Source organism: Phoenix dactylifera, unplaced genomic scaffold (genome assembly GCF_009389715.1).
Source record: "Phoenix dactylifera cultivar Barhee BC4 unplaced genomic scaffold, palm_55x_up_171113_PBpolish2nd_filt_p 000216F, whole genome shotgun sequence".
Lineage (NCBI taxonomy): Eukaryota > Viridiplantae > Streptophyta > Magnoliopsida > Arecales > Arecaceae > Phoenix > Phoenix dactylifera.
Genome location: NW_024067726.1, coordinates 852,090 through 874,376, shown reverse-complemented (window position 1 = coordinate 874,376; position 22,287 = coordinate 852,090).

Below are 22,287 nucleotides of genomic sequence, written 5' to 3'. Positions count from 1 at the left end.
GATATACCCAAGGTCTCCAAGTGGGAGATTGTTGGGGTATGTGGAGACCTTTGGTGATGAAGAGAATTGAAGAAAAATCAATTCTGCATAGTTTTCTGTCTGGCGGACTGTCGGAGTCGACTCGAGCTTCAGTCGAGTCGACTCGGGAACAGTCGAGTCGACTCGAGGTCTGTCGAGTCGACCCGAGAGGAGAAAGCCGCAAAAACCATGTTTCTGTCTGGACTGTCAGAGTCGACTCGAACTACAGTCGAGTCGACTCGGAGCATCGTCGAGTCGACTCGAGATACAGTGGAGTCGACTCGAGATCGTGCCAGTTAAACTGGAAGTTGTTCAGACGTGCCAGAGTCGACTCGAACTTCAGCCGAGTCGACTCGGGCTCGCGAAAAATCGTACGGACGATTTTCTTTTGGTGTTTTTGGTGGTGTTTCGACGGCTATGATCATCTGAAGGTCTTGAGACTATATATAGGACTCATGAGAGCCCTAGGGTAGGGTTATTGGCCGTATATTTGAGAGAGACTCTTGTTTGTGAGGCTAGGGTTCTAGAGAAGAAGAGGATTGGGATCCTACTTCTTGTGCAAAGGGAATTCTGTGTGAATCTCTTGTAGATCGATCGCTTGTGATCGTTCGGGTGTGTGCTATCTCTGTAATCAGTTCATCCTTATTGAGATTTGGAGCGGTGGAGGACGTAGGCTATTTGTAGCCGAACCTCGTTACATTTTTGTGTTTGCTTTGCTATTTTCTTCCTTCTTCTTCCTTTGATCTTTGATAATCCGTTGCGGTGCTCAAGTGTTTTATCCTACTGATACCACGGGGTAATCTTTTGCCCTTCGTAGGCGGAGCGAAGAGGTGATCCTTGAGTCCGGAGTCGAGGGAGCGAGAGAGTGCTTATCCGTTTGTATCTCTCTTGCTTGTCCGACGTCGGTGGCGGCGCTGGTGTGAGTGGGTTCTGGTGCGGGGCGCCGACAACAAAAAGTGTGTCAGTCGCGTCCCAGGCGCTCCGGAGACGTCTCCGCTTCAACGCGAGACGTCTCGGCTGTATAAACTTTCTTTTGACGTTGTTTGGGGCCGACTCTGCGCTTTACGGGGACGACTCCGCAGAAGGACTCTTTGACTTCTTGTTTTTCTATTTTTCTGAGAGAGTCGGCTCGGCACTTTACGGGGACGTCTCGGGATGTTTACGTTTTTTGCATGGGGATGACTCCGCTGCCTCGGGGACGACTCCGCTGTTTTATCTCTGAAAAATATGTCCTCTGGAATTCTCTGAGAGAGTCGACTCCGCTCTTTCAGGGGACGTCTCGGCAGTTCTGTCAACGAAAAACACACCCTCTGGAATACCCTGAGAGAGTCGACTCCGCACTCTCTGGGGACGACTCGGGAAGTCTGCTTTTTACTTGCGGGGACGACTCCGCTTCCTGTGGAGACGACTCGCGCGCATCCCTTGAAATCGGCCTTTCTGCCGCCTCTGAGAGAGTCGACTCCGCAGTGTTGGGAGTCGACTCCAACCCTGCGAGACGCCTCGCCAGGTGCCGGGGACGTCTCCAGACGTGCCAATTCTTCCTGTTTGTGCCAGAGACGTCTCTGAGACGACCCGGAGACGTCTCGGCTGTCCCTGATCTATTTTCTTCAACTCAAAAATTCTTCAATAAATTCTTGAAAAATATGGAAACCTGCCTAGACATTTCTTAACAATATTCTTAGTTAATCACCTGAAATCCTCAAGTAAATTGTTAAGATAAATGGAATTAAACTCTAGTATTTTGTATTCATCAAAATCCATTAGGGGGTCAACAATCTCTCCCTTTTTGATGATGACAAAACACTGAGTATATGCAAAATTCGAAATTTAAACATATACACAGTATTTGATCAGATGTACAAGTATTGTGTTATGGTTAGAGCTAGATACAGTGTGCATAATTCAAAATAGTCAATTTTCAGTTTTTCCCTTATGCATAAGTATTAGTCTTAGTAGCTCTTGAGCAATTTTGGTATATCAACTGAATTTGAATCAAGTTAAAATGTAAATTAATGAAGTATTGATGCTAAAGACAATTGAAGGCTAAGTACTTTTTGACTCCCCCTTTCTTTTCCAGAAGGGCAATTATCTTACAGCCAATATTCTTCAATTTTGTCTTTTCTAATTCAACTTTTAAGTATGAGTGTAAATTTTGCATTCCATATTTAGGTTCTACTCCATATACTTCATATACTCCATATATAGGTTCTATATATCTACTCCCCCTTTTTGTCATCAACAACAAAGGGGACAAATTATTCTTAGGTACTTAAAACACAATTTCTAGTGGAATTCAGCATGTTACCATGATTCACTTAAGAATATTCAAGTTATGCTCCCGCTGTCCAAGTTATGTCTATTAATGAATGCGGCATTCATTTCACTCCCCCTTTGTTTTGGAATTCATTTCAGACCCTTTTTTTTGTTTAAAATAGTTATTACAAGATGTGCTCCCCCTGTTTTATATGCATTGATAAGTTGTGTCAAGTTTGAACACTTAAGGTATGTTATGAGATTTTTATGGCACATCACAGAATCACATACACAAAGTTTCAAAGGAATTGTATGACATTCATATATCATTGCAATCATTTGAAGTCATTACAAAGTTAAGAGAGGAAATCATTACAAGTATTGATTCCTAATACAAAAGAAGTTTCAAAATGAGCCTAGGGTTTTACAAAACAGATGAACCCTAGATTTTTTACAAAATGTCCCTCATCGGCGACGTTGTTCAATAGCCCTAGCTGCTACCTCTATAAATGCATTTATTGAGTCCAGTAGAGTTTTTAACTGATCTCCTTGAGATTGATGGAAGGCTGCTACTAATGCTTCAAACTCGAGACTTGCCCTTTCAATTTTTCCTTTAAGTTGGGCAGCCACGGTGCCCAAATTGCCTCCAGGGCTCGTCAACTCTTGAAGACCATCTGATATGATCTTCAATTTCTCCTGTAGCTCAATTGATCGTATAGTTTGGAGGGTACCCACATGAACCAACTCTGATGCTGTAGCTTCTACCTGAGTTTTGATCTCCTTCAATTCTTGTAGAAGCCCTTCATGTGAGGTACGAAGAGGAGCCAACTCAGCAGTGATCAACGATCTCATCTCCTCTCTCATCTGCTGGCATATCACAGATGCTAGAGTGTGCATCTGTTCATCTGACAGGGAGAAGGATCCACTGACTGGAGGAGGAGGAGGCATGGATGTGGAAGGTCCAGCTGAGCTGGAGGGTACATCAGGAAAGCCCATATGGCTATGTGGAGGAGAGTGGTGGTCTGGCTCCTGATGTGGGATCTCAGGCTCTAGAATTTGAGATTTTCTTTTTGGTACCTTAACCCATGATCCATCTACCTTGTGAAACTCCATTCTATGCATTGTACTTTCATTGCAGTAGTCGGTGTTTCTTAAGGGTTTTGCAGGCTCATTTTCAGGAATGGGAACTTTGAAGTGTTTGAATAGTAAAGTGAAAATCATCCCATATGGTATGCTAAACCTAGAATACCTATGACATATAGAGATGTAGTTTAACATAAGTCTAGGGAGGTTTAGGGGGATCCCTAGTAAGATGTGGTGCATGATAACTAAATCTCGCTCCGAAATGAAATCGAAGCGGCCGGTTTTTGGGAATAGGACCCGGTTAACAATGCTCAAGAGTAATCTCATCTCGGCATTGAGGTCTTGGGAGTTAACCACATCAAGAGGGCCGCAGTCCTCTCGTCCTAAAACTAAGTTTAGGGCAATTTTCCTTTGAGGGTGTGAGGTCGGAGCCTCACCATATTTAGGAATTTGTAATACACTAGATAGAACATCCTCATTAATCTCTATCAATGTCCCTCGGACATATCCAGTGTACCCCGAGTCCCCTAAGGCCATGTTGCTAAACATTTTCCTAACTAGGCCGGGATAGGTTGATGTATTTAGGGTACAAAGGTATTGTTGGGAACCCGCCCATGCCGCTGATATTTCAAAAATTTTTCAGATGGCAGCGGAATCGGCATGCACGGGTTCGACGTTCATCGCATGAACGTTGTTTCGAGACCTTTCGTAATTAGGTAAGAATTAAAACTTTTAAAACTATTAGGAAGATCAAATCTTCACCTTGCGCGGGTAGATGATCACCGCAAATCTGAATTCGTGGTTTTGGAAGAGGGTTCGCTTGAAGCCGTTCAAACGTCCGGCCTCTACGGGTATCCACACGAAGCAGGATCCGATCCAAGCTTTCTATCTCACCGGGGTGCTAGCTCCCTTGCAGAGATAGCTTTGATGGCTGATGTCCTCCCTCTCAATCAACTCTTGATTGTGCTTAGAAGGAGGAAGAAGAAGAATGAAGAAGAGGAAGAAGATGAGCCCCTACGCAGCCTTCTGCTGTTCCTTGCGTTGGATGAAGGAAGGGAAGGGAAAGGAAGCCGCCAACTCTTGGCTTTTCTTCTCCCTTTGCTTGTGGCTGAACCAAGAGGAGGAGAGGGGGCTTCCACGGCTTGAAGAGGAAGAAAAGGATTCAATCTTGAGGGGGGCCGGCCCTAGTCCTCCTTTTAAAGTGAGTGGAGCTCCTAACAATTAGGAGCTCCATGATAACTTACCAAAGAAGGGGCGCCGGCCCTAGCTCTTCATGTCGCCCTAGCCAAGTGGAGAGGGGCTGATGTCCCTCTTACTTGGTTAACCTAATCCTCTTTCAAAGAGGATTAGGTGCCTCTCTCATGGTTTAATCCTAATCTAATTAGGATTCGCCAAATTGGGTTCAATCTATGCTAGTCCTAATCCAATTAGGACTTGAATGAACCATGACTCAATTGAACTCTTCAATCCTAATCCAATTAGGAGTCATGTTGATTCATTAGATTATTAATTAATTTAGACTTAAGGAATCCTAATCCAATTAGGATTTGTTTAATTTTAGTCCTAATCTAATTAGGACTCTATTTGAATCCGAAGTCCTAATCTAATTAGGATTTCTAGGAATCCTACTCCAAGTAGGAATCCTATTTTAATTCAAAATTCCTAATCTCATTAGGATTGTAGGAATCCTATTCCAAGTAGGAATCCCAGTCCTACTCCAACTAGGATTTCCAGTCCTAATCCAATTAGGATTCTAGGAATCCTACCCGAAGTAGGACTCTTGTTTCAAGTCCAATTAATTAATTCCCTTGGTTCCTTCTTCAACTTCTTTATCAATCAAATTGATTACTTGTGATTCTTAATCACGATTTCAACCATCGGATCGGTCAATACTTCTAGTGTGTGTGACCCCATAGGTTCTATTCTGACTGGTAGTGAGATATATTGTGATCTCTATCTCAATATCATTGAAAACTCCTTTCAATGGGTTGGAACGATTCCAACTCAACTCATTTGGGTTTATCCATCATCGAGATAATCCCTATGAGTCCCACCATCCACCAGTGACACCTAGCAGCATGTAGTGGCTACCCAGCAGAATGGAATGATGAACCTCTAGGTGCAGTTAACATGTGATACAGTCCTACTATCGTGGATCCTTACAGGACGGAGGTCATGGAAACTCGTCAAACCCCATCATCTGTCATATGTCAAGATTTATTTGACTCGAGGTCGATAGTGGAAAACTCTTTCTCCACTTTATATTACTGCCCTGGCCAAGGTCTTAGAACTCAGTCTAACAAATCACATAGGATCACTCCTCTTCTATCAAGGTCGATAGATTCTTTATAGGTGCATACCCTACTCCTACAGTGAACCTACTGCAGCCAATCTACACTGCATGGACCCATATGGCTAGAGACCATGTATGTGTGCAGTCAAACTACAATAACCTCACTGTGAGTAGCCGAAGCACCGCAGGTCAAAGGACCAGTCACACTACTGCAACATCAAGCAAGTCACTGACGAGTGGATAGACATCCAAGTGACTTCTTGTCTTGGTCACGCTCAGTACCCTTGTTCTCTAACAAGCACCTGCACTATCACTTCAGTGTCCCTACACTGTGGACTCAAGTCTCGTCCATCCAGAAGGAAAGTGATCTGTGCACTGATCGGATCGATCACCGTCCTCGTGATGATTCATTGATCAGGAGCATTTAGAAATTAATCACCAATGATACATGGCTCAAATTCTCAACTCTTGAGAATATGTATCATCATCTTATTAATTCCTTGGACGATTCATAGACACATAAACAATATGAATGAAAAGATGCCTTTTATTTATTCAATAATAAATAGTCAAGTACAAAATTATGTCCCTAGAATTAATAATGTGTCAGCCAGATTGGCTTCTAGGGCATACATCTAACAATCGCCCACTTGCACTAAAGCCAATTGGTCATATATCTTAGGCCCATCTTCTCAAGGTGGGCTTCAGTCTTTTGCTGACTCAGCTGCTCAGTGAACGGGTCCGCCACGTTATCCGCGGAGTCTACTCTCTGCACCTCTACATATTTCTTCTCTACATAGTCGCGTATGAGGTGAAAGCGCCGCTCTATATGCTTAGACTTCTGATGAGACCTTGGCTCCTTAGCAAGGGCTATGGCGCCATTATTATCGCAGTAGAGTGTTATGGCATCTGATGTCATCACGTCCAACTCTGCAATGAATTTTTTGAACCAAAAGCCTTCCTTAGCAGCTTCAGAGGCGGCGATGTATTCAGCTTCCATAGTAGAATCAGCAATGATCGGTTGTTTAGAACTCTTCCAATTTACCGTACCACCATTGCACAAGAACACATATCCAGATGTTGACTTCTTGTCATCGACATCAGTCATGAAGTCTGAATCTGTGTACCCTTCTACCTTTAACTCTGATGATCCTCCAAAAACCAAGAATAAATCTTTAGTTCTTCTCAAGTACTTAAGAATATTCTTCACAGCTATCCAGTGTTCTTCACCTGAATTCGACTGATATCTGCTTGTGACACTCACAGCAAGAGCTATATCAGGTCGTGTACATAGCATGGCATACATGAGGCTTCCTATTGCCGATGCATAAGGAATCTTGCTCATGCGTTGAATCTCTTCAGATGTGTTGGGGCACATCTTCTTGGAGAGATGAATTCCATGCCTTAGGGGTAAGAGACCCCTCTTGGAGTTTTCCATGCTGAACCTCTTCAGCACCTCCTCTATGTACATCTTCTGTGAAAGGCCAAGCATCCTTTTAGATCTATCTCTATAGACCTTCATTCCCAAAATATAGGATGCTTCCCCGAGGTCTTTCATGGAGAATTCTTTTGACAACCAGACCTTGACCGAGGATAGCATGGGAATATCATTCCCAATCAGGAGAATGTCATCTACGTACAGTACGAGAAAAACGACAGCACTCCCACTAACCTTTTTGTAAACACACAGTTCCTCTTCGTTTTTGATGAAATCAAACATTTTGATTGCATCATCGAAACGAGTGTTCTAACTCTGAGATGCTTGCTTTAGTCCATAGATGGACCTTTGCAGCTTGCAGACCTTGTGATCTCCATCACTGGAACAGAAACCCAAAGGCTATCCATATAGATATCTTCATCAAGATATCCATTCAGGAAAGCAGTTTTCACATCCATCTGCCAGATTTCATAATCATGAAATGCTGCAATGGCAAGCAATGTTCAGATGGATTTTAGCATGGCTACAGGTGAAAAGATCTCCTGATAGTCAATGCCTTGCGCTGACTATACCCTTTTGCCACAAGTCTTGCCTTATAGGTCTCTACCTCTCCATCCGAACCTATCTTCCTTTTGTAGATCCATTTGCATCCAATAGGTACAATACCTTCTGGTGGATCTACTAAGGTCCAGACTTGGTTGGAATGCATGGAGTCTAACTCTGACTTCATAGCTTCCAGCCATTTCTCGGAAATCGATATCAGATATCGCCTCGTCGTAGGTTTTGGGATCTTGTGTATGATCCCTATCTCCCACTAGGAACATTTCCTTGGTATCCTCTTCAAGTATACCTAAGTATCTATCGGGAGGATGGGAGACCCTACTAGATCTACGAGGTGGTCGAGGGACATCGTGTATTGGCTCTGTATGAATGGGTTCAATAGGATCCATGACTCGTTGCTTTTCAGAGACTTTCTCTTCAAGCTCAATTTTCCTTCCACTGCCTCTATCAAGGATAAACTGATTTTCCAAGAAGATGGCATGACGGCTCACAAACACATTGTGATCCTCTGAGACGTAAAAATTGTATCCTAATGACTCTTTAGGATATCCTATAAAACGAGCACTTATGGTCCTAGCCTCTAACTTGTCCGCCTGTAGTCTCTTGACGTGGGCCGGACATCCCCAAATCTTGAGATGACCCAGACTTGGTTTCTTACCATGCCATATCTCATACGGTGTGGTAGGAACGGATTTAGAGGAAACTCTATTCAACAAATAAATCGCTGTGAGTAAGGCACTCCCCAAAGGAACATAGGTAAATCAGTGAAGCTCATCATGGACCTGACCATATCTAATAGGGTCCGATTCCTCCTCTCTGACACCCCATTGAGTTGAGGTATACCCGGAGGTGTCCATTGTGAGGCTATGTCGTTTTCTTTGAGATAGTCCCGGAATTTCCACTAAGGTATTCTCCTCCTCGATCTGATCGAAGAGCCTTAAGAGGTTTTCCAGTTTGTTTTTCTACTTCATTCTTGAACTCTTTGAACTTTTCAAAAGACTCAGACTTGTGTCTCATAAGATACACATACCCATACCATGAGTAATCATCGGTAAAGGTAATGAAGTAAGAATAACGTCCCCTGGCTAGCACATCGAATGGGCCACATACATCTGTATGTACTAGGGCAAGTAATTCAGTGGTCCTCTCCCCATGTCCTACAAAGGGCAGTCTTGCCATTTTTCCTTGAAGACAGGACTCGCAAACTGGATATGACTCGGAAGTCAATGAGCCTAAAAGCCCATCTTTATCCATTTTGTTCATTCTGTCCTCTCCAATATGGCCAAGCCTGAGGTGCCACAAATATCTTTGGTTTATCTCATCTCTGGATCTTTTGGATCCTTTGGCACTCACTTCTTGCTCGGTAACATTCACAGATACATCCATATGTAAATGATAGAGACTGTCAATCATGAAACCACGTGCGACTATTTTATTTCTCAAATAAATAGAACAGCAGTCTTTGTCAAATGTAAAAACATGACCTTCCTGTGCTAGACATGAAACAGAAATCAAATTTCTGCTAGCAACAGGTACATAATAGCAGTCTCTAAGTATTAAACTAAATCCAGACGGTAGTCGCAGATGGTAGGTGCCCACAGCCACAGCAGCAACTTTTGCCCCGTTGCCAACCCGAAGGGTTACCGCACCTTCCGCCAGCCTTCTACTTTCCTTTAGATCCTGCATGGTAGTGCACAGATGAGCACTAGAACCAGAATCTATAACCCAACTAGAAGTAGAAAAAACCGTTAGATTAGTTTCAATTATGAGCAAGTCTATACCTTCTGAAGGTGTGTCACCTTTCTTCTTCTTCAGGCTCTCGAGGTATGAAGGACAGTTTCTCTTCCAGTGGCCTTCGACATTGCAGTGGAAACATTTTCCTTTATCGTTAGCCTTTTTCTTTTGAACTTCCTTCTTTGGCTTCTTGTCTTTCTTCTGCTTCTTTGCAGGCTTCTTTTTCTTCCAAGTAGACTTTCTCTTGGAACCAGAAGTCAACTCAGCAGCAAGGACATTGCCCCTTGAACCTTTCAAGGCTCCCTCAGTAGTTACCAACATGTTGATTAGTTCAGTCTTAGTGCATTCAATCTTATTCATGTGGTAGTTTACTATAAACTGACCAAATGAATCAGGAAAGTGACTGTAGGATCAAATCCACTTGTAATTCCATGTGCATGTCCATACCGAGCTTCTCAAGCTCCTCTAGGTCCTTGATCATGGTCAGACCGTGATCATGGACAGACTGCCCCTCGCGCATCTTCGCTTTAAAAAGCCTCTTGGACACTTCAAAACGAGCTGTGCGACTCTGCTCACCATACAACTCTTGCAGGTGTGCCAGTATGTCCCTAGCAGTCTTCATATTTTCATGCTGGCATTGGAGTTCATTTGACATGGATGCCATCATATAGCATTTTACTCTAATGTCATCATCCAACCACTTTTTATGCATCTCACGCTGAACATCAGTAGGACGTGTTGGTAGTGTAGGGATATCTGAATCGAGTATGTAGCCTATTTTCTCACAGTCCAAAACAATTTTGAGATTTCTAAGCCAGTCTTTGTAATTGGTTCCGGTCAGTCGGTTGGTCTCAAGAATACGGGTCAAAGGGTTTGAAGCTGACATTGTATCTGCAGAGAGTAAAGATTCTAGTTAGACTTTTGTACTTGATCCTAATCTGTTCTAAGGTCTTTTAGAACAAATGTAACTCCCACTATTTTCTCGAATCCCTTACACTCCCCTGGTAGGGAAACGGAAATCCCACACGACTAGGGTTTCTAGTGGGTACTGCGGTCCCACCAATTTACATGCCACCTCACCTAACAGTTATTGGTGACACATAGATGGATGAGTGTACAACTCTTGTACAATGCTTCTCAAGCATGTTGCAGTGTAACTTGGTCTCTAAGCCATGAAGACCTCACCTAACAGTTATTGGTCCCATTTCTTAGTTAAGTCAGACCAACCGTATAACCGTAGGAATAAAGTCGTCATTGGGTCCTCACCTAACAGTTATTGGTGCCCAACCCCACCTTTACCCTACAACATCTCATGTCTATAGAGAGGTCCAGCCCCCCGATGCAACTTGACCACTGTGTCCAGCCGAGACAAATCAACATCAGAAAGGCCTTAGCAGCTCTACTACAGTGGAAGACCTATTGACTTAATATTGGTTAATCAGGTCTTAGTGTTTGCAACTTGAGCCCTTCATAAGAGGTAATCGAACAATTGGCCAGGTAAGCAGGTGGGAGGCTCCCCTTACTCAGAGAGTAAGGTCCTAATTAAGTAACCACCTTTCATGCTTTCCTAGACACCAATTAGATCAATTAATCTAATATGACTTGCTCATGTCGGTTCACTCTCGACTTGATTGAGGAGGTTTTGATTTAGGTCTCAATTGGGTTTGCTACATCACATGTAAACCTATCTACCCGACTCGCATTCACATCTCATGCAAACGGTACATCACAGGCAGTTATAATCGCAGCATCAAATAAAGTTAAACTTTAAATAGGTGATGATCATGGATTCTAATTAGGTCGTATTACAAGCACATGCACATCAATCGATCAAGTGGTCTTCAACTCTTGAATTGGTTCTAAGCCTCCTTGATTCGATCCTTGATCAACTCTTGATCCCATCGCCATCAACCGCTTAGATCACCTTTCATCTCATGCCTTTGCTTCAGCTTGATCGTTGATGTACATCACATCACAGAAATACAACCAGATGTAAAATAAAAATAAAAATAAATTACATCTCCTTTTAGGAGGCACGCAGGCCTCTCAAAATATCAAATAAGATGCATGCAAGCATCTGAAAAATTACATGACATTGCAGATCACATCGCAGGTCATTACATTTGATACCAAAAGGGTTTGAATCCTATGATCATCACCGTATGCAACAATTATAATTTTCAGATCTGAAAACTAACTGATTATATCATGACATAGGTCGCTGATCATGCTAATCATGATTCTAAACTTTGTAATCCCATTAACAATGCAATTAGAATCATCTTTTTATCACATAAAAATCAGCATGCAAAAATCAGCACCCCTGAAAAATCTGCATGCAGAATTTTTCAGCAAGCATGATCATTCAATTTTCAGATCTAATAAGCCTTTAGATATTTAATTCTTACCTTAATCTACAAAGCCTAGGCTCTGATACCACTGTTGGGAACCCGCCCATGCCGCTGATATTTCAAAAATTTTTCAGATGGCAGCGGAATCGGCATGCACGGGTTCGACGTTCATCGCATGAACGTTGTTTCTGTTAGAAGTATGCCCTAGAAGCCAATTTGGCTGACGCATTATTTTATTCTGGGACATAAATTTGTACTTGACCTAATTATGAATTTATTAAGTTGGGCATTCTTTTCATTCATGTTCTTATGTGTCCATGAATCGTCCAAGGAATTAATAAGATGATGACGCATATTCTCAAGAGTTGAGAATTTGAGGCATGTGTCATTGGTGATTAATTCCTGAATTGCTCCTGATCGATGGATCATCACGAGGACGGTGATCGATCCGCTGAGATTAGTGCACGGATTGCTTTCTTTGATGGACGAGTCTTGAGTCCACAGTGTGGCGACACTGGAGCAATTGTGCAAGTGCTTGTTAGAGAACAAGGGTACTGAGCGTGACCATAGCAAGTAGTCACTTGGATGTCTATCCACTCGTCAGTGACATACTTGATGCTGCAGTTGTATGACTGGTCCTTTGACCTGCGATGCCTCGGCTATTCACAATGAGGTTGCTGTAGTTTGACGAGCACATAAACATGGGCCCTATCCATTTGGGTCCTTGTGGTACAGATTGGCTGCAGTAGGTTCATTGTAGGAGTAGGGATGCATCTAGATGGAATCTATCGACCTTGATAGATTAGGAGAGATCCTATGTGATTTATGAGACTGAGTTCGTAAATCCTTGGCCAAGGTAGTTTTTGGAAAAAGAGTTTTCCAATCTCGAACTAAAGTCAAATAAATTTTACATATGACAGATGATGAGGTTTGACGATTTATCCATGACCTCCATCCTGTCGGGATCCATGATAGAGGGACTGTATCAGACACTAACTGCACCTAGAGGTTCATCTATTCCATTCTGCTGGGTTGCCACTACATACTGCTAGGTGTCACTGGTGGATTGTGAGACTCAGAGGCATTCACATGATGATCAGTGAATCCGAATGAGAAGAGTGGAAATTGTTCCAACCCATTGAAAGAAGTTTCAATGATATTGTGATAGGGATCACAATATATCTCACTACCAGACAGAATAGAACCTATGGGGTCACACACATTAGAGGTATTGACCGATCCGATGGTTGAATTATGCTTTGGAATCACAAATAATTTATAATTATCAATTTGATGGATAATTGTTTTAACTCACTAAGAGTTAGTGAGTAGAAGAAGGAATAATTGCAATTGGATTGCAATTTAATTAAATCAATTGGACTTAATTAAATGGCTTGATCTTATTTAATAAGAGTCCTACTTGCAGTAGGACTTCTAGAGTCCTAATTAGATTAGGACTTCAAATTAAATTAGAGTCCTACTTGGAGTAGGATTCCTAAAGTCCTAATTGGATTAGGACTAAAATTATATGAGTCCTAATTAGATTGGGATTCCTAAAGTCCTAATTAATTTTGATCTAACAAATTAAGATGACTCCTAATTGGATTAGGATTGAAGAGTTCAATTGAGTCATGATTCAATTGAGTCCTAATTAGATTAGGACTCCAAGAGTCATAATTGATTTAATCTTATGGATAAATATGAGGGGACTAAAGGGGCTGAAAGTGGAGCCCACGCACCTCATGAGATGAGGCTTGGGCGTGGGGCATGAGAGGATAAAAGGGAGGGGCATGCCCCTCCTCTTGGTTTTTACGTGAAAAAAAAAAAAAAAAGAAAGGAGATAGACGTGAGCTCCTAATTTGTAGGAGCTCACACCTAGGGTTCCAAAAGGGGAGCATGTAGCCCCCTCCTCTCATCCCATACAAGATACGGCGGACCCGCAAGGGAATTAATGGCATACTTCATTCAGCCGTTTAGGAGCTCCACACGCCTTAAAAGAAAGAATAAGGGGCGGACCCCACAAGGGAATAAAAGGCTATTTCCATTCAGCCGTGAGATCCTCATAAAAAACCCTTTTTTGAGCCGTGTGTGAGCTTCCTCGCTCTTGGGTTTTGTCAGCCGTAAGGCCCCTCTCTCCCATAGGGTTTTCAGCCGCCAGCAACTAACAAAAAAAAAAAAGAAAGAAGAAAGAGGGTGCAGCCCTTTCCTCCGTTGCTGGTTTTTGGTTCCAAAACAAAGAAAAGAAAAGGCTGCAAAGGATTTTTGGCCTTCTTCTTTTTCATCCACCCTTCTTCTTCCTCCTCCCTAAGGGAATCAATAGTTGATTCAAAGGAAGGATTTCAGCCATCAAAAGTTATCTCTGCAAGGGAGCTATCACCCCGGGGAGATTCAAAGGCTTCGATTGGTCCTCTGCCTCGTGTGGATACCCGTAGAGGCCGGACGCTTGTGCGGCTTCAAACGAACCTTTCAACAAATACCATGATCATCAGATTGCGGTGAATATCTACCCGCACAAGGTGAAGATCTGATCTTCCTAATCTTATATAAAAGTTTTAATCCTAATCTATCTACGAACGTCAGTTTTAAAATACGTTCATGCGATGAGCGATGCGGATCTCGTGCATGCCCCTTCCGCTGCGTTCGTTCTGTTTATTTTGAGGCGTGCAGGGATTCCAACAGTGGTATCAGAGCCATGGTTGCGTAGATTAAGATTAGGATTAAATGATTAAGGCATAATAGATCTGAAAATTTAAAGATTATGCTTGCTGAATTTTTCTGCATGCAGAATTTTCAGCTTGCTGATTTTTCTACATGCTGATTTTCTATGCGATTAGATTAATGATTCTATTGATTTATTAATGAGATTAAAAATATTTAGAATCATATCTTGCATGATCAGCAACTCATAAGATGACATAATCTGTTAAATATTCAGATCTGTAAATTTTATTTAATGCATGAGATGCGTATGGTGATGATCATGGATGGACCCTTTAATTGTGCTGAAATGTTCTGCAATGTCTGAGATGTTCTGTGATGTTATGTGATGGCATGTAAATCAGATTTTCAGATGCCTGCGTGCATCTTATATTGATGTATTAGAGACCTGCGTGTCTCATGAAAAAGGGTTGTAACTATTATTTAATTTTATTTATTTTTAAAGTTATCTGGGATGTAATCTGTGTGTGTTTGCATGTCAATGGTTGATCGGTGCATGCCTCTACAAGCATGATTTGCGCGGATCGAGATCAAGGGTTGATTGGAGATGGATCAAGGAGTTGATCGCAATTGGACCAAGGGTGCTCAAGATCGAGTCAAGAGTTGAAAACGATCTAACCAATTGACGTGCATGTGCTTGTACTATGACCCCATCCTAGATCCATGATCATCACCAGTTTAATTTTTGTTATTATGCCTGGATGTTTATGTTTATGTTTATGCATAGTGGTTAGATAATTATTTGCATGAGATGTAGATAATTAAATGAAAGAGACCTAAATTAAATCTCCTCGAAAAATATTAAGTCCATAGGTCTTCCACCGTAGTAGAGCTGCTAAGATCTTTCCGGCGTTGATTTGTCTCGGCTGGATACAGTGGGCAAGTTGCATCGGGGGATTGGACCTCTCTATTAGGCATGAGATGTTGTAGGGGTAAAGATAGGGTTGGGCCTAATAACTGTTAGGTGAGGGACCCAATGACGGCTTTGCTTCTGCGGTTATACGGTGGGTCCGACTTAACTAAGGAATGGGGCCAATAACTGTTAGGTGAGGTCTTCATTACTTAGAGACCTGATAGCGCTACAACTTGCTTGAGAAGCATTGTACAAGAGTTGTACACTCATCATTTATATGTCACCAATAACTGTTAGGTGAGGTGGCATGTAAATTGGTGGGACCGTAGCACCCCACTTGAAACCTAGAGTCGCAAGGTTTCCGTTTCTCTACCAGAGGAGTGTGAGAGATTCGAGGAAATAGTGGGAGGTGTATTTGTTTTTAAAAAAAAAAAGGCCCTAAAACAAATAGAGTTCAAGTACAAAATTCTAACTAGAATCTTTACTCTCTGAGGATTATAAAGTCAGCTTCTAGACTCTTAACTCATATCCTATAGAACAACCGTTTGACCAAACCCAATTATAAAAACTGGCTCAACAAATTTCAAAATAGTTTTGAATTGTGAGAAATTAGGGTATATGCTAGACCATGGAATCCCTGTGTTACCAATCCGTCCGATTACTGGTCAGCGTAAGACGCATGCTAAGTGGACGAACAATAACAATAAAGTTAGGTGCTGCATAATGGCATCCATGTCCAATGAATTACAATGCCAGCATTAGAACATGAAGACCGCCAGGGACATATTATATCACCTACAAGAGTTGTATGGTGAACAGAGTCACGCAGCATGTTTTGAAGTGTCCAAGAGGCTCTTCAAGGCCAAGATGCGTGATGGGCAGTCTGTCCATGATCATGGTTTGACCATGATAAAGAACTTAGAGGAGCTTGAGAAGCTCGGCATGACCATGCAAAAGGAATTGCAAACGGATTTGATCCCGCAATCCCTTCCAGCTTCATATGAATAGTTTATAGTAAACTACCATATGAACAAGATTGTATGCACTAAAATAGAATTGTTAAATAAATTGGTAACTACCTTAGGGATCTTGAAGAGTTCAAGGGGCATCGTTCTTGCTGTCGAGTTGGTTTCTACTTCCAATAGAGAGTCTACCTGGAAGAAGAAGAAGCCTGCGAAGAAGCAAAAGACCGAGAAAACGCCAAGCAAGGAAGTTCCAAGAAAAAGGCCAATTGCAAGAAAAAGTGTTTCCATTGGAAGAGGAACTGTCCTACATATATGGGAAGCATAAAGAACATGAAGGGTGACAGACCTCCAGAAGGTATGACAGATATGCTCAGGATACTTAGGGACTGTTACCTGTTGCTAGCAGAAATTTGATTTCTGTATCTTGTTTAGCACAGAAAGATTTTTATAAGACTGTTGTTCCATTTATTTGAGAAATAAATTGGTTCCATGTGGTTTTATGATTGACAGTCTCTATCACTTATATTTGGATCTATCTGTGAAATTATCTGAGCGTATAGTGAGTACCATAGTATCTAAAAGATCTAGAGATGAGATAAATCTAAAGTATTTGTGGCACCTCAGGCTTGGCCATATAGGAGAAGACAGAATAAACAAATTAGAGAAAATATGGGCTTTTAGGCTCATTGACTTTTGAGTCATATCCGATTTGTAAATCCTGCCTTAAAGGAAAGATGGCCAAATTATCCTTTGTAGGACACGGGAGAGGTCCACTGAAATACTTACCCTAGTACACACTGACGTGTGTGGTCCATTCGATGTGCAGGCTAAGGGTCATAATTTTTATTTCATTTACCGATGATTACTCACGGTATGGATATGTGTATGAGACACAAATCTGAAGCTTTTGAAAAGTTCAAAGAGTTCAGATATGAAATTTATAAAAAAAAAAAAAAACAAACAGGAAAAACTCATTAAGGTTCTTCGATTGGATCGAGGAGGTGAACACCTTAATGGAGAGTTCTGTGATTATCTCAAGGAGAATGGTATAGTTTCATAATGGACCCCTCCTGGTACACCTCAGCTCAATGGGGTGTTAGAGAGGAGGAGTCAGACCCTATTGGATATGGTCAGGTCCATGATGAGCTTCACTGATCAACCCTTGTTTCTTTAGGGAGATACCTTATTTTCAGCTATTTACATATTGAATAGTGTTCCCTCTAAGTCTGTTCCTACCACACTATATGAGATATGACATGGTAAGAAGCTGAGTCTTGGTTATTTCAAGATTTGGAGATGTCCGGCCCAAGTCAAATGACAACAGGTGGACAAGTTAGAGGACAGGACAATTAGTGCTCGTTTTATAGAATATCCTAAAGAGTTATTAGGATACAATTTTACGTCCCAAAGAATCACAAAGTGTTTGTAAGCCGACATGCTATCTTCATGGAAAATAGTTTATCCTTGATAGAGGCAGTGGGAGAAAAAATGAGCTCTAAGAGAAAGTCTCTGAAGAGCAATGAGCCATTGTGCCTATAGAACCTATTCATATTGAGCCAGTACATGTTGTACCTCCTCCACCTCGTAGATTTAGTAGGATCTTCCATCCTCCTGAAAGGTACTTAGGTATACTTACAGAGGATGTAGAGGAAGTGTTCCTCATGGAAGATAGGGATCAAGGTAAGGATCCCAATACCTACAAGAGGCGATGTTAGACATCGATTCCGAGCAATGGCTGGAAGCAATGGCTGGAAGCAATGAAGTCAGAGATGGACTCCATGCATTCCAACCAAGTCTGAACCTTAGTAGATCCACCAGAAGGTATAGTACCTATTGGATGTAAATGGATCTATAAGAAAAAATTAAGTTTGGATGGCTAGGTTGAGACCTATAAGGCAAGGCTAGTGGCGAAAGATTATAGTCAGTACGAGGGCACTGATTATCAGGATACTTTTTCACCTGTAGCCATGCTGAAGTCCATTCGAATATTGCTTGTTATTGCAGCATAATATGATTATGAGATACTGTGATGGTGATCACAAGGTTTGCAAGCTGCAAAGGTCCATCCATGGATAAAAGTAAGTATCTCGGAGTTGGAACACTCGTTTCAACTATGTAATCAAATCGTTTGATTTCATCAAGAACGAGGAGGAACCATGTATTTATAAGAAAGTTAGTGGGAGGGCCATTGCATTCTTCGTATTGTACGTGGATGATATCCTTCAAATTGGGAATGATATTCCCATACTAACTTAGGTTAAGGTTTGGTTGTGTAAGGAATTCTCCATGATAGACCTTGGGAAAGCATCCTATATTTTGAGAATTAAGGTCTATAGAGATAGATCTAAGAGGATGCTTGTCCTATTACAGAATATATACATAGAGGGAGTGCTGAAGAGGTTCGGCATGAAAAATCTCTAAAAGGGAATTATTACCCCTTAGGCATGGGATACATCTCTCCAAGAAGATGTGCCCCAACATATCTAAAGCGATTCAGCAGATGAGCAAGATCCCTTATGCTTTAGCTATAGGGAGCCTCATATATGCCATGCTATGTACACGATCTGATATAGCACATGCTGTGAGTGTCACGAGCATATATCGGTCAAATCCAGGCAAGAAGCGCTAGATAGCTGTGAAGAGCAGTCTTAAGTACTTGAGAAGAACTAAGGACATGTTCTTGGTCTTTAGGAGAAGATCAGAGTTGAAGGTAGAAGAATGCACATATATTGATGATAGAAAGTCTACATCAGAATATGTGCAATAGTGGTTTAGTTAATTGGAAGAGTTCCAAGCAACCGATCATTGTATATTCTACCTTAGAAGCTGAATGTTTAGCCGTATCTAAGGGTGCAGTGGAAACCTTCTGGTTTAATAAGTTCATTGCTGAGTTAGGTGTAATGTCATCAGATGCCATAACACTCTACTGCAATAACAAAGGCACCATAGCACTAGCTAAAGAGCCAAGGTCTCACCAGAAGCCGAAGCACATAGGTTTAACCAAATAAGCGACTACCCAGAAAAGAAATAAGTAGAGGATCAGAGAGTAGACTCCACAGGAAATGTGGTGGACCCATTCACTAAGCAGATAAGTCAGCAGAAAACTGAAGCACATCTTGAGAAGATGGGGCTTAGATTTATGGCTGATTGGCTTTAGTGCAAGTGGGAGATTGTTAGAAGTATGCCCTAGAAGCCAATTTGGCTGACGCATTATTTTATTCTGGGACATAAATTTGTACTTGACCTAATTATGAATTTATTAAGTTGGGCATTCTTTTCATTCATGTTCTTATGTGTCCATGAATCGTCCAAGGAATTAATAAGATGATGACGCATATTCTCAAGAGTTGAGAATTTGAGGCATGTGTCATTGGTGATTAATTCCTGAATTGCTCCTGATCGATGGATCATCACGAGGACGGTGATCGATTCGCTGAGATTAGTGCACGGATTGCTTTCTTTGATGGACGAGTCTTGAGTCCACAGTGTGGCGACACTGGAGCAATTGTGCAAGTGCTTGTTAGAGAACAAGGGTACTGAGCGTGACCATAGCAAGTAGTCACTTGGATGTCTATCCACTCGTCAGTGACATACTTGATGCTGCAGTTGTATGACTGGTCCTTTGACCTGCGATGCCTCGGCTATTCACAATGAGGTTGCTGTAGTTTGACGAGCACATAAACATGGGCCCTATCCATTTGGGTCCTTGTGGTGCAGATTGGCTGCAGTAGGTTCATTGTAGGAGTAGGGATGCATCTAGATGGAATCTATCGACCTTGATAGATTAGGAGAGATCCTATGTGATTTATGAGACTGAGTTCGTAAATCCTTGGCCAAGGTAGTTTTTGGAAAAAGAGTTTTCCAATCTCGAACTAAAGTCAAATAAATTTTACATATGACAGATGATGAGGTTTGACGAGTTATCCATGACCTCCATCCTGTCGGGATCCATGATAGAGGGACTGTATCAGACACTAACTGCACCTAGAGGTTCATCTATTCCATTCTGCTGGGTTGCCACTACATGCTGCTAGGTGTCACTGGTGGATTGTGAGACTCAGAGGCATTCACATGATGATCAGTGAATCCGAATGAGAAGAGTGGAAATTGTTCCAACCCATTGAAAGAAGTTTCAATGATATTGTGATAGGGATCACAATATATCTCACTACCAGACAGAATAGAACCTATGGGGTCACACACATTAGAGGTATTGACCAATCCGATGGTTGAATTATGCTTTGGAATCACAAATAATTTATAATTATCAATTTGATGGATAATTGTTTTAACTCACTAAGAGTTAGTGAGTAGAAGAAGGAATAATTGCAATTGGATTGCAATTTAATTAAATCAATTGGACTTAATTAAATGGCTTGATCTTATTTAATAAGAGTCCTACTTGCAGTAGGACTTCTAGAGTCCTAATTAGATTAGGACTTCAAATTAAATTAGAGTCCTACTTGGAGTAGGATTCCTAAAGTCCTAATTGGATTAGGACTAAAATTATATGAGTCCTAATTAGATTGGGATTCCTAAAGTCCTAATTAATTTTGATCTAACAAATTAAGATGACTCCTAATTGGATTAGGATTGAAGAGTTCAATTGAGTCATGATTCAATTGAGTCCTAATTAGATTAGGACTCCAAGAGTCATAATTGATTTAATCTTATGGATAAATATGAGGGGACTAAAGGGGCTGAAAGTGGAGCCCACGTACCTCATGAGATGAGGCTTGGGCGTGGGGCATGAGAGGATAAAAGGGAGGGGCATGCCCCTCCTCTTGGTTTTTACGTGAAAAAAAAAGAAAAAAAAAAGAAAGGAGATAGACGTGAGCTCCTAATTTGTAGGAGCTCACACCTAGGGTTCCAAAAGGGGAGCATGTAGCCCCCTCCTCTCATCCCATACAAGATACGGCGGACCCCGCAAGGGAATTAATGGCATACTTCATTCAGCCGTTTAGGAGCTCCACACGCCTTAAAAGAAAGAATAAGGGGCGGACCCCACAAGGGAATAAAAGGCTATTTCCATTCAGCCGTGAGATCCTCTTAAAAAACCCTTTTTTTGAGCCGTGTGTGAGCTTCCTCGCTCTTGGGTTTTGTCAGCCGTAAGGCCCCTCTCTCCCATAGGGTTTTCAGCCGCCAGCAACTAACAAAAAAAAAAAAGAAAGAAGAAAGAGGGTGCAGCCCTTTCCTCCGTTGCTGGTTTTTGGTTCCAAAACAAAGAAAAGAAAAGGCTGCAAAGGATTTTTGGCCTTCTTCTTTTTCATCCACCCTTCTTCTTCCTCCTCCCTAAGGGAATCAAGAGTTGATTCAAAGGAAGGATTTCAGCCATCAAAAGTTATCTCTGCAAGGGAGCTATCACCCCGGGGAGATTCAAAGGCTTTGATTGGTCCTCTGCCTCGTGTGGATACCCGTAGAGGCCGGACGCTTGTGCGGCTTCAAACGAACCTTTCAACAAATACCATGATCATCAGATTGCGGTGAATATCTACCCGCACAAGGTGAAGATCTGATCTTCCTAATCTTATATAAAAGTTTCAATCCTAATCTATCTACGAACGTCAGTTTTAAAATACGTTCATGCGATGAGCGATGCGGATCTCGTGCATGCCCCTTCCGCTGCGTTCGTTCTGTTTATTTTGAGGCGTGCAGGGATTCCAACAGTTTCGAGACCTTTCGTAATTAGGTAAGAATTAAAACTTTTAAAACTATTAGGAAGATCAAATCTTCACCTTGCGCGGGTAAATGATCACCGCAAATCTGAATTCGTGGTTTTGGAAGAGGGTTCGCTTGAAGCCGTTCAAACGTCCGGCCTCTACGGGTATCCACACGAAGCAGGATCCGATCCAAGCTTTCTATCTCACCGGGGTGCTAGCTTCCTTGCAGAGATAGCTTTGATGGCTGATGTCCTCCCTCTCAATCAACTCTTGATTGTGCTTAGAAGGAGGAAGAAGAAGGATGAAGAAGAGGAAGAAGATGAGCCCCTACGCAGCCTTCTGCTGTTCCTTGCGTTGGAT